The 13160-nt window shown below is 49.1% G+C and overlaps 1 long non-coding RNA gene across 1 annotated transcript in view; it reads right to left on the bottom strand.

Moving 5' to 3' along the window:
• LOC116541635 overlaps positions 1–13160 on the bottom strand; it is a 25908-nt gene extending 12748 nt beyond the window's left edge. Inside the window, exons 1-2 of the long non-coding RNA XR_004264879.1 lie at positions 12967–13160; positions 11451–11453 (exon numbers count right to left, since the gene is read on the bottom strand). This is a non-coding gene — a long non-coding RNA (uncharacterized LOC116541635). The remainder of the gene's footprint in view (positions 1–11450; positions 11454–12966) is intronic.

The following is a 13160-nucleotide window of genomic DNA, read 5'->3' as shown; positions in this document are numbered from 1 at the left end:
AAAAAAGAAAAAAACCTGAAATTCCCCATCTTTACCCTGTGGGCCAGGTGAGCCTTTGAGGCTCAGCTCCTCCTTGGGTGAAGGAGGGGCTGGAATTCTAATGCCTCATCTTCTAGGGACTCCACGGAGGCTTCATGGGTTGTGGCCTGTTCAGGTACAGAAGGGTACCACCACGCTTGATTTCATGCTCTGCCATTGCTGTCTGAGATTCCTCCTCCTTGGCTTCTTTCTTTCCCTTTGTTGTTGTTGCTGGTGGTGGTGGTGGTGTTTGTTTGTTTGCTTGTTTGTTTTTGAGATGGATTCTCCAGTCTCCCTCTCTGTCTCTCAGGCTGGACTGCAGTTGCACGATCTCAGCTCACTGCAACCTCTGCCTCCTGGGTTCAAGCAATTCTGCCTCCGCCTCCCGAGTAGCTGGGACTATAGGCACATGCCATCACGCCCGACCAATTATTGTATTTTTAGTAGAGATGGGGTTTCTCCATATTGGCCAGGCTGGTCTTGAATTCCTGACTTCAGGTGATGCACCTGCCTCGGCTTCCCAAAATGCTGGGATTACAGGCATGAGCCACCACGCCTGGCCCGGCTTTGCCTTTCTTATGGCTCCTTAGCAACATGGTGATGTGTGTTCCTGCTCACTTCTGCTTCCTGCCTCTAGACTACAAGCTTGCTCCTTGGGTCCAGGGACCTGGTCAACTTTGCTCACAGTTGTATCCTCAGTACCTAGATTCGTCTGGCACATGCAGGTACTCAGTCAGGATTTATTGGGTGGGCAAGTGCTTAGAATGTTACCCACAAGCCATGTCCCTGAGAGTGTCAGGCACCAAAGGCAGGGAAGACAAGTTTTGCCACCTGATCCAGCAGGGCTGGAGATGGACCTCAACACCTGCAGAAAGGAGGGGCTCCCTAAGCATTCCTTTGAAGCCAGGCACTCCTGGGAAAGAGCAGGGTGTGAGAGCCAGCTGGGGAGCAAGGCCGTCATGGGCAGGACGGTTTAGACATGAAAACAATTCTAGGCCCCACAAGATGGCAAGTGAATGAGCTGATCCACTTCGAATCTCTAAGTGCTACCAATGTAAGAATAATTCCCAAATCTATGTCACGAGCTAAGGATCTCTCTTGAGCCTTGAACTAGTTTATCCAAATAACTCCTAGACATCTCTCTCCCCTAGCAGGGCCTTGGGCACCTCCAACCCAATCTCTCCAAAGCAACCCCTAAGAGCAGGAGCTGGGGTTGAAACCCTGGAGTCACTGTTGTCTTTGCCATCTTGGCCAAGTTATTAAGCTTCTCTGATTCTGTTTTCCTCGACTGAAAATTGAGTATAAACAATAGAATAGGGCCGGGCACAGTGGCTCACAACCTGTAATCTCAGCACTTTGGGAGGCCAAGGCGGTTAGATCACCTGAGGTCAGGAGCTCGAGACCAGCCTGGCCAACATAGTAAAGCCCCATCTCTACTAAAACCACAAAAATTTGCTGGGTGTGGTGGTGAGCACCTGTAGTCTTAGCTACTGAGGCAGGAGAATCGCTCGAACTTGGGAGGTTGCAGTGAGCCGAGATTGAGCCACTGCACTCCATCCTGGGTGACAAAGTGAGACTCCATCTCAAAAACAAACACAAAAACCCAATAGAATACACATAATTAATACAACGGTCCTAGTGGCCCCCAAGTGAAATTCTAACTCCTTGCAGAGAACAGAATCAAATTGTCAACCTCTGCAGTCCATTCTGTATTCACAGATTCATTTGTAGAAGATGCCTTTCATTATGCATTGTGTTTTTAGTAGTTGCAGTGATGGCATGTTCCTTGGCAACTTTAGCCTGGAGAGATGAGATCTGTAGCAGAAAGCACTAATCTGCATTTTTCTCTTCCATCTCAAACAGTATTGAAGAGGCTGTAAGGTCTCTGGTTTCCTAGGAACTTTAGCGTTACTCTCAGGTAAGATTCCGCTGCTCCAACAAGCTTATGACACTTTTAGGGGCCCTGGAAATTGTTTTCATTAATTTTAAAATCAGAAGAAAATACGCTATAATAATTATGAATATTATGATGATGAGTCCAGACCAAATTAAGATCCCTTACCCCGCCCTTGTCCAGGTGAATGGAGAAGGAGCTGAGCCGGTCAGAGCTCCTGCCCAGAACCCCGGATGAAGAGGGCAGCCCTGCTTCTGGAGCAGGATCCGGACAGTGAACGCTGGGTAGCTGTGGGAGGCCAGGAAGGCAGGGGGGAGGCAGCCACAGGAGATCCCAGCGTGAGAGCATGGCAGGCCGGGGTGAAAGCAACTACAAAAGCCCCCAGTCAGGAAAATCTCCGCATTCAAGCAGTTAAAGGCAGCCCTGGAGGATCCCCAGCAAGAATGGTGGAGGAAGCTGGAGATGCAGGCAGGTTAGGCTGCCTGGGCCTTGTAAGCCAGAGGAGCTGAGGCAATTTTTTTCATTCCAATGAGCAGCTATTAAAGGGTTTTAAGGGAGGGAGTGGCCAGATGTAATTTACATTTTAAAGACATTAGCACTGTGGAAAGTGTATTGTGGGGGTGGGGCAAGAGCAGAGCAAGATGGAGAGCCCTGGATACTTCTGGACTCTGAGTGGCAGGCCAGGCCTCAGTGATGGAAGTGAGGATGGAGGCAGGTGAGTCCAACAGGAACCCGTGGGTGGAGGGGCTGGTGGCAGTAAGGAAAGGGTGTTATCAAGGATAAATGGCGGCGATGGTTGTGCTGTTTCCGAGCTGGGGAAGAAGGGAAGACATGAAGACTTCTGTTCAGACACAGTGAGGTGCCCGTGGCACACCTGAATGGAAATGTGGAGAAGGCAGTGGAACGGGGCAGTCTGGAGTCGGGGAGACAGGTCAGGGCTTGACCCCCTGGATGCGGGAAGTATGGGTGGCATCAGTGCACAACTGGTGTTTGAAGCCACAAATCTCCGAGTTAGGGAGGAAATGGGAATGTGTTGTGACCCAGAAACTCCTGGGGAAACTGCCCTTGGTGAGTCCCCGCTGAGGACAGAGAAGGATCCTTTAGATCTGGTAACACAAGCGGCTCCTGACCTTGACCAGAGCCGTCTGGGTGGAAGGAAGGATCCAGAAGTCAAACTGGGAGGGGAAGGAAGAGTAAAATAGCACAATTACCCTCTCACCTGTGCCTGGCCTCAACCTTGCCTGGGCTCTGGATTAAAAACTAGCTATGAGCCGGGTATAGTCCCAGCCACTCGGAGGCTGAGGCAAGGAGGACAGCTTGAGCCTGGGGCATTGAGGCTGTAGGTGAGCTGCAACTGTACCACTGCATTCCAGCCTGGGTGACAGAGTGAGACCCCCTTCTCTGAAATGAAAAATATTTATACTTAAAAAAAATAGCGAGGCACAGTGGCTCATATCTGTAATCCCAGTGGGAGGCTGAGGCAGCAGGGTTACCTGAGCTCAGGAGTTTGAGACCAGCCTGGCCCACGTGGTGCAACCCCATCTCTACTAAAAATATAAAAATTAGCTGGGCATGGTGGTACACATCGGTAGTCCCAGCCACTCAGGAGGCTGAGGCAGGTGACTTGCTTGAGCCCAGGAGATGGAGGTTACAGTGAGCCAAGATTGTGCCATTGCACTCCAGCCTGGGCCACAGAGCAATACTCTGTCTCAAACAAATTAGGAAATTCAAAAATGGACTCCATATTAGATAATGTAATATTTTTTTTTTTTTGAGACGGAGTTTCGCTCTTGTTACCCAGGCTGGAGTGCAATGGCGTGATCTCGGCTCACCGCAACCTCCGCCTCCCGGGTTCAGGCAATTCTCCTGCCCCAGCCTCCTGAGTCGCTGGGATTACAGGCACACGCCACCATGCCCAGCTAATTTTTTGTATTTTTAGTAGAGACGGGGTTTCACCATGTTGACCAGGATGGTCTCGATCTCTTGACCTCGTGATCCACCCGCCTCGGCCTCCCACAGTGCTGGGATTACAGGCTTGAGCCACCGCGCCCGGCCCAGATAATGTAATTTTTTGTGTTTTTTTGAGACAAGATCTAACTCTGGCATGCAGGATGATGAAGTACAGGCAGCTCAAGTGATCCGGGGCTCAAGTGATCCTCCAGCCTCAGCCTCCTAAAGTGCTAGGATTACAGGCATGAGCCACCGCGCCTGGCCTGTCTTAGATAATATAGCAGCTCTGAATTTGTTGTGTGTGATAACGGTGTGTGGTAAGAGAGAAACTGTAGGAGACACACATTGTAGTACTGTAGTATTTAGGGCTGAAAAAGTAGATACCTGAAACTTTCCAGTGCTTCAACAATAACAACAAATTAAACACATACCCTATACACAGAGAAAGCATCGATGGCAAAATGCTCATTTGAAAAATCTAGGTGAAAAATATTTTAATATTTTTTCCACTCCTCTTTCAGGTTATTTTTTTCCTTACAAAGTTGGATATGGCTGGGCATCATGGCTCAGGCCTGTAAACCCAGCACTTTGGGAGGCCGAGGTGGGTGGATCACGAGGTCAGGAGTTCAAGACCAGACTGACCAACATGGTGAAACCCTGTCACTACTAAAATTACAAAAATTAGCTGGGCATGGTGGCACATGCCTGTATTCCCAGCTACTCAGGAGGCTGAGGCAGAAGAATCACTTTAACCCAGGGGTGGGAGGAGGTTGCAGTGAGCCAAGATTGCGACACTACATTCCAGCCTGGGCAACAGAGTGAGACTGCCTCAAAAAAAAAAAAAAAGAAAGAAAGAAAAAGAAAGGCAGACTGCCGCTGGGCTCAGTGGCTCACGCCTGTAATCCCAGCACTTTGGGAGGCCAAGGTGGGCAGAGCAGGAGGTCAGGAGATCAAGATCATCCTGGCTAACATGGTGAAACCCTTTCTGTACTAAAAATACAAAAAATTAGCCGGGCATGGTGGCATATGCCTGTACACCGCTAAAGGCAGGAGAATCACTTGAACCTGGGAGGCAGAGATTGCAGAGAGCTGAGATCGTGCCACTGTACTCCAGCCTGGGTGACAGAGGGAAACCCCTTCTCAAAAAAGAAACAGGCCGGACGCGGTGGCTCACGCCTGTAATCCCAGCACTTCAGGAGGCCGAGGCGGGTGGACCACGAGGTCAAGAGATCGAGGCCATCCTGGTCAACATGGTGAAACCCCGTCTCTACTAAAAATACAAAAAATCAGCTGGGCATGGTGGCGCGTGCCTGTAATCCCAGCTACTCAGGAGGCTGAGGCAGGAGAATTGCCTGAACCCAGGAGACGGAGGTTGCGGTAAGCCAAAATCGCGCCATTGCACTCCAGCCTGGGTAGCAAGAGCAAAACTCTGTCTCAAAAAAAAAAAAGAAAAGAAAAGAAAGAAAGAAAGAAAGGCAGGCAGGCAGGCAGGCAGGCAGGCAGGCAGGCGGGCAGGTGGGCAGGTGGGCAGGCGGGCAGGCGGGCAGACTGCTTAAAACTTCAGACCACCCTGGGGGGTGAGGAGGTGGCCCAGTGGCTGAGGGCTCCGAGATGCATGACGAGGTGGTGAACACATTGTGGGGTCCTTTGGAGAGAATATACCGCTTTTTCCTTGCACTGACTGAAGTTCACATCACACAGTGTGAAGTGAAACAGCACAACTGATTAACACAGATGGCACTGAAGAAACCTCTGTGTGTGAGCAAATATAGGGTGAAGTGGGTTCAGGGATTTTTAAATATCTGTTATTGAAGATAGCCCCCAGGGCTGCAGTGGCATTTGATGACAAACTATGGGCTGCCACTATAATCTAATATTCCCACAGTCTTTTCCTTAGGCAAAGAGCGTTTGCCTCTATACTAAGGCTCCTTCCAGGTCCTCTGTGGGGGTCACCACTCCCCCATTTTATAGATGAAGAAACTAAGCATTGCCTTTTGTTTTTTTTTGAGGGGGTTGGGGGTGTATATTTGAGACGGAGTCTTGCTCTGTCGCCCAGGCTAGAGTGAAGCAGTGCGATCTCAGCTCACTGCATCCTCCGCCTCCCAGGTTCAAGCGCTTCTCTAGCCTCAGCCTCCTGAGTAGCTGGGATTACAGGTATGCATCACCATGCCTGGCCAAGCATTGTCAACAAGTTTTGTTTTGTTTTGAGACGGAGTTTCACTCTTGTTTCCCAGTCTGGAGTGCAATGGAGCAATCTCGGCTCGCAGAAACCTCTGCCTCTCAGATTCAACCAGTTCTTCTGCCTCAGCCTCCCAAGTAGCTGGGATTACAGGCGCACGCCACCACACCCATCTAATTTTGTATTTTTACTAGCGACAGGGTTTCTCCATGTTGGTCAGCCTGGTCTTGAACTCCCGACCTCAGGTGATCTACCTGCCTTAACCTCCCAAAGTGCTGGGATTACAGGCGTGAGCCACCATGCCCAGCAGTTTGTTTTTTTTTTTTTTCCCTAGAGGGACAGGGTCTCCCTCTTTCACCCAGGCTATATAACCATGAACTCCTAGGCTGAAGTGATCCTCCTGCCTCAGCCTCCCAACTCCCAAATGGCTAGGACTACAGGTGCACACCACCATGTTCAGCTAATTTTTTTTTTTTTTAGATGGAGTTTCACTCTTGTTACCCAGGCTGGAGTGCAATGGCGCGATCTCGGCTCACCGCAACCTCCGCCTCCTGGGTTCAGGCAATTCTCCTGCCTCAGCCTCCTGAGTAGCTGGGATTACAGGCATGCGCCACCATGCCCAGCTAATTTTTTTTGTATTTTTAGTAGAGACGGGGTTTCACCATGCTGACCAAGATGGTCTCGATCTCTTGACCTTGTGATCCACCCGCCTCGGCCTCCCAAAGTGCTGGGATTACAGGCTTGAGCCACCGCACCCGGCTTTTTTTTTAATTTTAAATATTTTTTCTTTTAAAGACGGGGTTTACCAGGTTGGTCAGGCTGGTCTTGAACTCCTGACCTCAGGTGATCTGCTCGCCTTGGTCTCCAAAGTGCTTGGATTACACGCGTAAGCCACCACGCCCGGCCTCAGTTAATTTCTTTTTTTGTAGAGACGGGATCTTGCTATGTTGCCCTGGCTGTGGTTTCAAACTTCTGGCCTCAAGTGATCCTTCTGCCTCGGCCTTCCAAAGTGCTGGGATTATAAGCGTTGTGCCACAGTGCCCGGCCAACAATAGATTTATAATATCATTGAGGACAGGGATTGTGAGTCATCACAGCGCTCCAGTGACTGGCAGCATGCCAGGGATGGGGGAGGGGAGAGAGGGAAGGAAGGGAGGCTGCTTAGCCTGACAGTTCAGCCAAGTGCAGGCACTATCATGTTCATGGCTACCAGGCACCTGCCAAGCACCAGGCTCTGTGCTGCCCACTTCACACAGATGGTCTCACTCGGCCTTGATGACAGCCTGTGGAGGTTGGTATTATTTACTCCAAGAGAAACTTAAGGCAGAGAGTTTAAATAACTTGCCAAAAATCACATAGCAGAACCAGGATTGGAGCTTAGATGTGTTGAACTGAAGCTGTGCTCTTGACTGCCTGGCTGTGCACAGCCTTCCAGAAGAGCACAGCATGGAATTCTGGAATTCTTGCAGCCACTCGATTCAAAACCAGTTAGCACGGTGCTCAGCACAGGTAATAGGGCGTTTGACAAATGCCAGCGACCCTTGACCGAATGATTGACAGTCTGAACAAATGAATGAGTGAAGTGACTTCCTGCCTTGTGGGGTCTTTCTCTTCAAATGGAAGATTTCCCTATAGCCTTTGAATGCTTAATCTGATTAGGGCAAAAAGGCATCAGAGAATTGCGGGCCTTTCCTGTATTAACTGTCAAATCCAGTCTGTAGGCTATTTACGTGCCAAGGTCAGAGATCAGTCTTTAGCTCTCTCCCCTCATTCATCTGGCCAAGCTCAGAACATAACATTTATTGATGCAAAACTGATTGGCAGGTAGGGCTAACGAGGTGGTGGGAACAGGGAGGATCAGAAAGAGTTCTAAGCCACTGTCTCAGCCCAGCTCCTTTGCTGTCCTGACTTCCCTGTGCTCTAGGTTGCAGGGTCACACTTTTCAGAACCGAGCCCCAGAAGAGCAGCAAATGCTGTCTGGCCCTTTGGCAGTTCTTATAGAGCCCAATCAAGAGTAGGAGGGGGAGCAGTCCTGATTCCTGGTTTTGTCTATTAACGTGGAAAGAGTGAGGCATGGGAGATTAGGTAGTATAGCCTTAAGACTTCAAAAATCAAAAACATTCCTGTGTAAGCCTTCTCAGGTCTGTGGGTTGTGAAGAGGAGGGTAACTGTCACGCCTGCAGTTTGCAACCAACCCATCACTAAGCAGTGCCTGTCTCTGGGGAGCTCCTGCCAGTGCTTCCTCCTTCATGCCCCCCAGCAAAGAGGCTGGGAAGGATGCACGAGCCACACGCCTGGCTCTACTTGCAGTGTCCCCAGGATAAAAGCCAGGAGGCAGGCCAGGCACGGTGGCTCATGCCTGTGATCCCAGCACTTTGGGAGGCCGAGGCAGGCGATCACCAGGTCAGGAGTTCAAGACCAGCCTGGCCAACATAGTGAAATCCCATCTCTACTAAAATAATACAAAAGTTAGCTGGGCGTGCCACGCACATCTGTAATCCCAGCTACTTGGGAGGCTGAGGCAGGAGAATCTCTTGAACCCGGGAGGCAGAGGTTGCAGTGAGCCGAGATCGCGCCACTGCACTCTAGCCTGGGCAACAGGGCAAGACTCCATGTCAAAAAAATAAACAGGGACGGGCGCAGTGGCTCACGCCTGTAATCCCAACACTTTGGGAGGCTGAGGTGGGTGGATTACCTGAGGTCAGGAGTTCAAGACCAGCCTGACCAATATGGTGAAACCCCATCTTTAATAAAAAAAATAATAATAAAAAAATAGGGCCAGGTGCAGTGGCTCACATCTGTAATCCAAGCACTTTGGAGGCCAAGCTCGTCTTTTAAACAAAATAAATAAATAAATAATTAAAGCCAGAAAGCCAGGAGGTGGGCAGTCAGTTCCAGGAGAGGGAGGTGGCCCCGGAAGCTGTGGCTTCTGCTATTCAAGATGGGGAAAGGAGTCCCCTGGTTATTATCAGGACCAATCTTGATTTTGCTTGATCTGAGAGCAAGCAGCCTGACCACAGGTCACTTGAAATGCCCTGTAATTTAGAAACAGTGTCCGTCCACAGCAGACAGCTATTTGGATTTAAGTCCCCATATTCACACATCACACCACAAAGTAAAATTGTCCACTTAGAAGCAAAAAATAACAAAATTAAACCACCAAGCACCCAACACACGGTTCAAGGTCCCCTCTGAGCAGGGAATGTCTCCTGGTGTGTTTGCCTACAGGCTGTGGGGGTGGGGGGAGAAAGTCCTTTTTCCTCTTATCCGTCGCAGGGCTGGCTCCAGGTTGCACAGAGCTCCAGGGAGAAAACTGCTCACTGTAGAGAAGAGCAGGATCCAGCCCAAGCTCTACTCTGATGAGCTCTGAGATCTGGGGTGGTGACTTCATCTTCTATCTATGGCTTGGAACAATGATGATGACCATGACCCTCCCGTTTCCGTTCAGTCAATGAATAGGGAGCAAACTGCTATTGTCAGGCACTAGGATAGGGAGGTGATTCAGAAAGGCTCCCAGAGACCCACACAGCAACCACTAAATGGATCTAACATGCTAAATGCTACATCTACAGTAGGGACATGACATGTTTTAGGTACGGAGAGAAAAAAGGGAATTGAGAAAAGCTTCAGAGATTTTATCTTTCTTTTTTTCCCTTGAGACACAGTCTTGCTCTGTTGCCAGGCTGGAATGCAGTGGCGAAATCTTGACTTACTGCAACCTGCAGCTCCCTGGTTTAAGCAATTCTCCCGCCTCAGCCTCCCGAGTAGCTAGGTTTACAAACATGTGCCACCACACCCAGCTAATTTTTGTATTTTTAGTAGAGATGGGGTTTCACCATGCTGGCCGGGCTGGTCTCGAACTCCTGACCTTGTGACCTGCCTGCCTCAGCCTCCCAAAGTGCTGGGATTACAGACATGAGCCACTGTGCCCAGCCTGCTTCAGAGGTTTTCAAAGTGGTTTCTAGACCATCAACAGCCAGCCTCACCTGGAAAATTGTTAGAAATGCAAATATCGGCCCCACCCCAGACCTGCTGAATCAAAAGCTGTGGGGGTGGATCCCAGGAACCTGTGTGTGAACAAGCCCTCCAGGTGATTATGATGCAACCTAAAGTCTGAGAATCATGTAGAGGTTGGAAAACTACCTTGCAACCAGCAACCTGTTTTTGCAAATAAAGTTTTATTGGAACACAGCCATAATCCTTCATTCAGATATGTTTGTGGCGACTTCCCCTTTAACCAGCAGAATTGGCAGTTTGTGACAGAGACAATATGGCATTGCAAAGCCTGATTCTGCCAAATGACTAGACTAGATCTCCCATACTAGGGAGCACAGCCTAGATTTCTTTTCCTTTCTGTACTTTTTTTTTTTTTTTTGAGATAGATAGGGTATGACTGACATGCAGGCTGGAGTACAATGGCGGGTTCTCAACTCACTGCAACGGAGTGATGAGTAGCTGGGACTACCGGCATGCGGCAACACGCACAACTAACTTTGGAATTTTTTTTTTAAGAGACGGAATTTTGCCATGTTGCCCAGGCTGGTCTCGAACTTCTGGCCACGTGATCTGCCTCCTCAGACTCTCAAAGTGCTAGGATTACAAGGGGCTAGAGCCACACCTGGCCTTTTTTTTAAAAAAAAAAAAAAAAAAAAAGAGAGACAAGGTTTCAGTATATTGCCCAAGATAGAGTCAAACTCCTGGCCTCAAGCAATCCTGCTGCCTCAGCCTCCCAAGTAAAGTGGCTGGAACTACAGGCAGGTGCACACCACCATGCTTGGCTCCTATTTTTTTTTTTTTTGAGATGGAGTTTCACTCTTGTTGCCCAGGCTGGAGTGCAGTGGGGTAACCTCGGCTGACTGCAACCTCTGCCTCCCAGATTCAAGTGATTCTCCTGCCTTAGCCTCCCAAGTAAATGGGATTACAAGCGCCTACTGCCAGGCCCGGCTAATTTTTTATATTTTTAGTAGAGATGGGGTTTCACCATCTTGGCCAGGGTAGTCTCAAAACTCCTGACCTCAGGTGATCTGCCTGCCTCAGCCTCCCAAAGTGCTGGCATTACAGGCATGAGCCACCACACCCAGCTGCTCCGGTCTATCACTATCCACCTTGGTCCTAACGGAATTCCCCACAGCTGCGTGGCTTAGTAAGAGGCAGCCTGCTTTTCACACTGTAGTGTGCAAGGCGCTAGCCCAGTGCTGGGCTTGTATCACAAGAAGTTTGTTGCCCTCTCTTTTCCCCTCTACCTTTTGTTCTCCCTCCAATCTCCCCACCTTCCTTGTTCAGTAACAAGTATTCCTCATATTTCTTCAAGAAAATTTTTAATTGTTCCCATCTATGTCGTATGATTAAAACTCCAGTATTCAGTCAGGTCCATCTGTCCCCAAGCCTCCTACACTTAATCTGTGTGACCCTCTTCTTCCTTCTTCTCTAAAGGCATGAGGTCGACACCCCCTTCCCAATGTGACCTCTGTTAATGTGCAGGAAGACTCATAATTTAATCCTAATATGAAAAGTCAATGGAAGAACTGAGCTGAGTATTTATTTGAGACAGTCACACTCTGTTGCCCAGGCTGGAGTATACAGCCATAATCTGTGTACCAAATCCTCCACCTCCCAGCTTCAAATGATTCTCCTGCCTCAGCCTCCCGAGTAGGTGGGATTATAGGTACTCGCCACCATACCAGGCTAACTTTGTGTTTTTAGTGACGGGGTTTCTCCACGTTGGTCAGGCTGGTCTTGAACCCCTGACCTCAGGTGATCCACCTGCCTTGGCCTCCCAAAGTGCTGGGATTACAGGCATGAGCCACCGAGCCCATTACTTTTTGAGATGGAGTCCCGCTCTGTCGCCCAGGCTAGTGTGCATTACTCTTGGCTCACTGCAACCTCTGCCTCCCAGGTTCAAGTGATTCGCCTGCCTCAGCCTCCCACATAGCTGGGACCACAGGTATGTGCCACCACGCCCAGCTAATTTTTTATATTTTTAGTAGAGACAGGGTTTCACCATGTTAGTCAGAATGGTCTCAATCTTCTGACCTCATGATCTGCCCTCCTCAGCATCCCAAAGTACTGGGGTAACAGGTGTGAGCCACCGCACCCAGCTGGGAAAGACAATTATTAAATTATTAAAAGGAAGTAACATCTGGGGAGGGAGTTGAGGTTGCTCAATTGGTTGCTCTCTGGTAGACTAAGAGGACTGCTGCAGCATCAGCAGGCTGTGGGGAAGAATGCACGACTTGATAAAACTGTGTTAAGGAGACTTGCTTAAGAGCTATTGAATCAAGCTGGGCAGGAGGAAAGCACAGATAGAGACAGGAGTGACTGGCAAAGAATCTTATGAAGGCTAAGGTCTGTTTCGTTTTTGTTTTTAAATCCTTACTGGGGCCAGGCTTGGTGGCTCACGCCTGTGATCCTAACACTTTGGGAGGCTGAGGCAAAAGGATCCTTTGAGCTCCCAAGTTTAAGACCAGCCTGGTCAACATGGTGAAACACGTCTCTACAAAAAATACAAAATGAGCTGAGTGTGGGGGCATGTGCCTATGGTTCCAGCTATTCAGGAGGCTGAGGTGGGAGGATGGTTTGAGCCTTGGAGGCAGAGGTTGCAGTGAGCCAAGACTGCGCCACTACACTCCATCCTGGGCGATACAGCCAGACCTTGTCTCAAACAACAAAAAAATCCCCTAGTGCTCTTCCTAATGCTTTTCCATTTTGTTAGGAATGGGAAGAAGAGAGGAAATAACTGGCTAAGTGACTACTCTGTCAACCGTGGTTACAAGGCATTTTCCAACATTATTTCAATGTTAAGGAAAGCTGCTCATGAAATTAGGTTCACTGGGCCACAGTTTTCAGATGAGGAACCTAGGAGAGGTGAAGGGACAGAATTGGAACCCCGTTCTGTCAGACCACAGATACCCCACCTGTTCTACACTGGCCTGTTAATTTATAATGAAATTACTGCCCTCACAAAATTCCCATTTCTTCATACCACTAGAAACCCTTTCTCAGATTTGGGAGTACATAAATAGATTAGGTGATTTCTAATTTTTTTTTTAAGACAGAGTATGCGATATTACTCTGTCACCCAGGCTGGAGTGCAGTGGTGTGATCTCAGCTCACTGCAAC

Source organism: Sapajus apella, unplaced genomic scaffold, assembly GCF_009761245.1.
Source record: "Sapajus apella isolate SASKATOON/1434 unplaced genomic scaffold, GSC_monkey_1.0 scaffold153, whole genome shotgun sequence".
NCBI lineage: Eukaryota > Metazoa > Chordata > Mammalia > Primates > Cebidae > Sapajus > Sapajus apella.
Note: the sequence above shows the minus strand (reverse complement) of the source record. Positions and strands in the feature narration are given on the sequence as shown.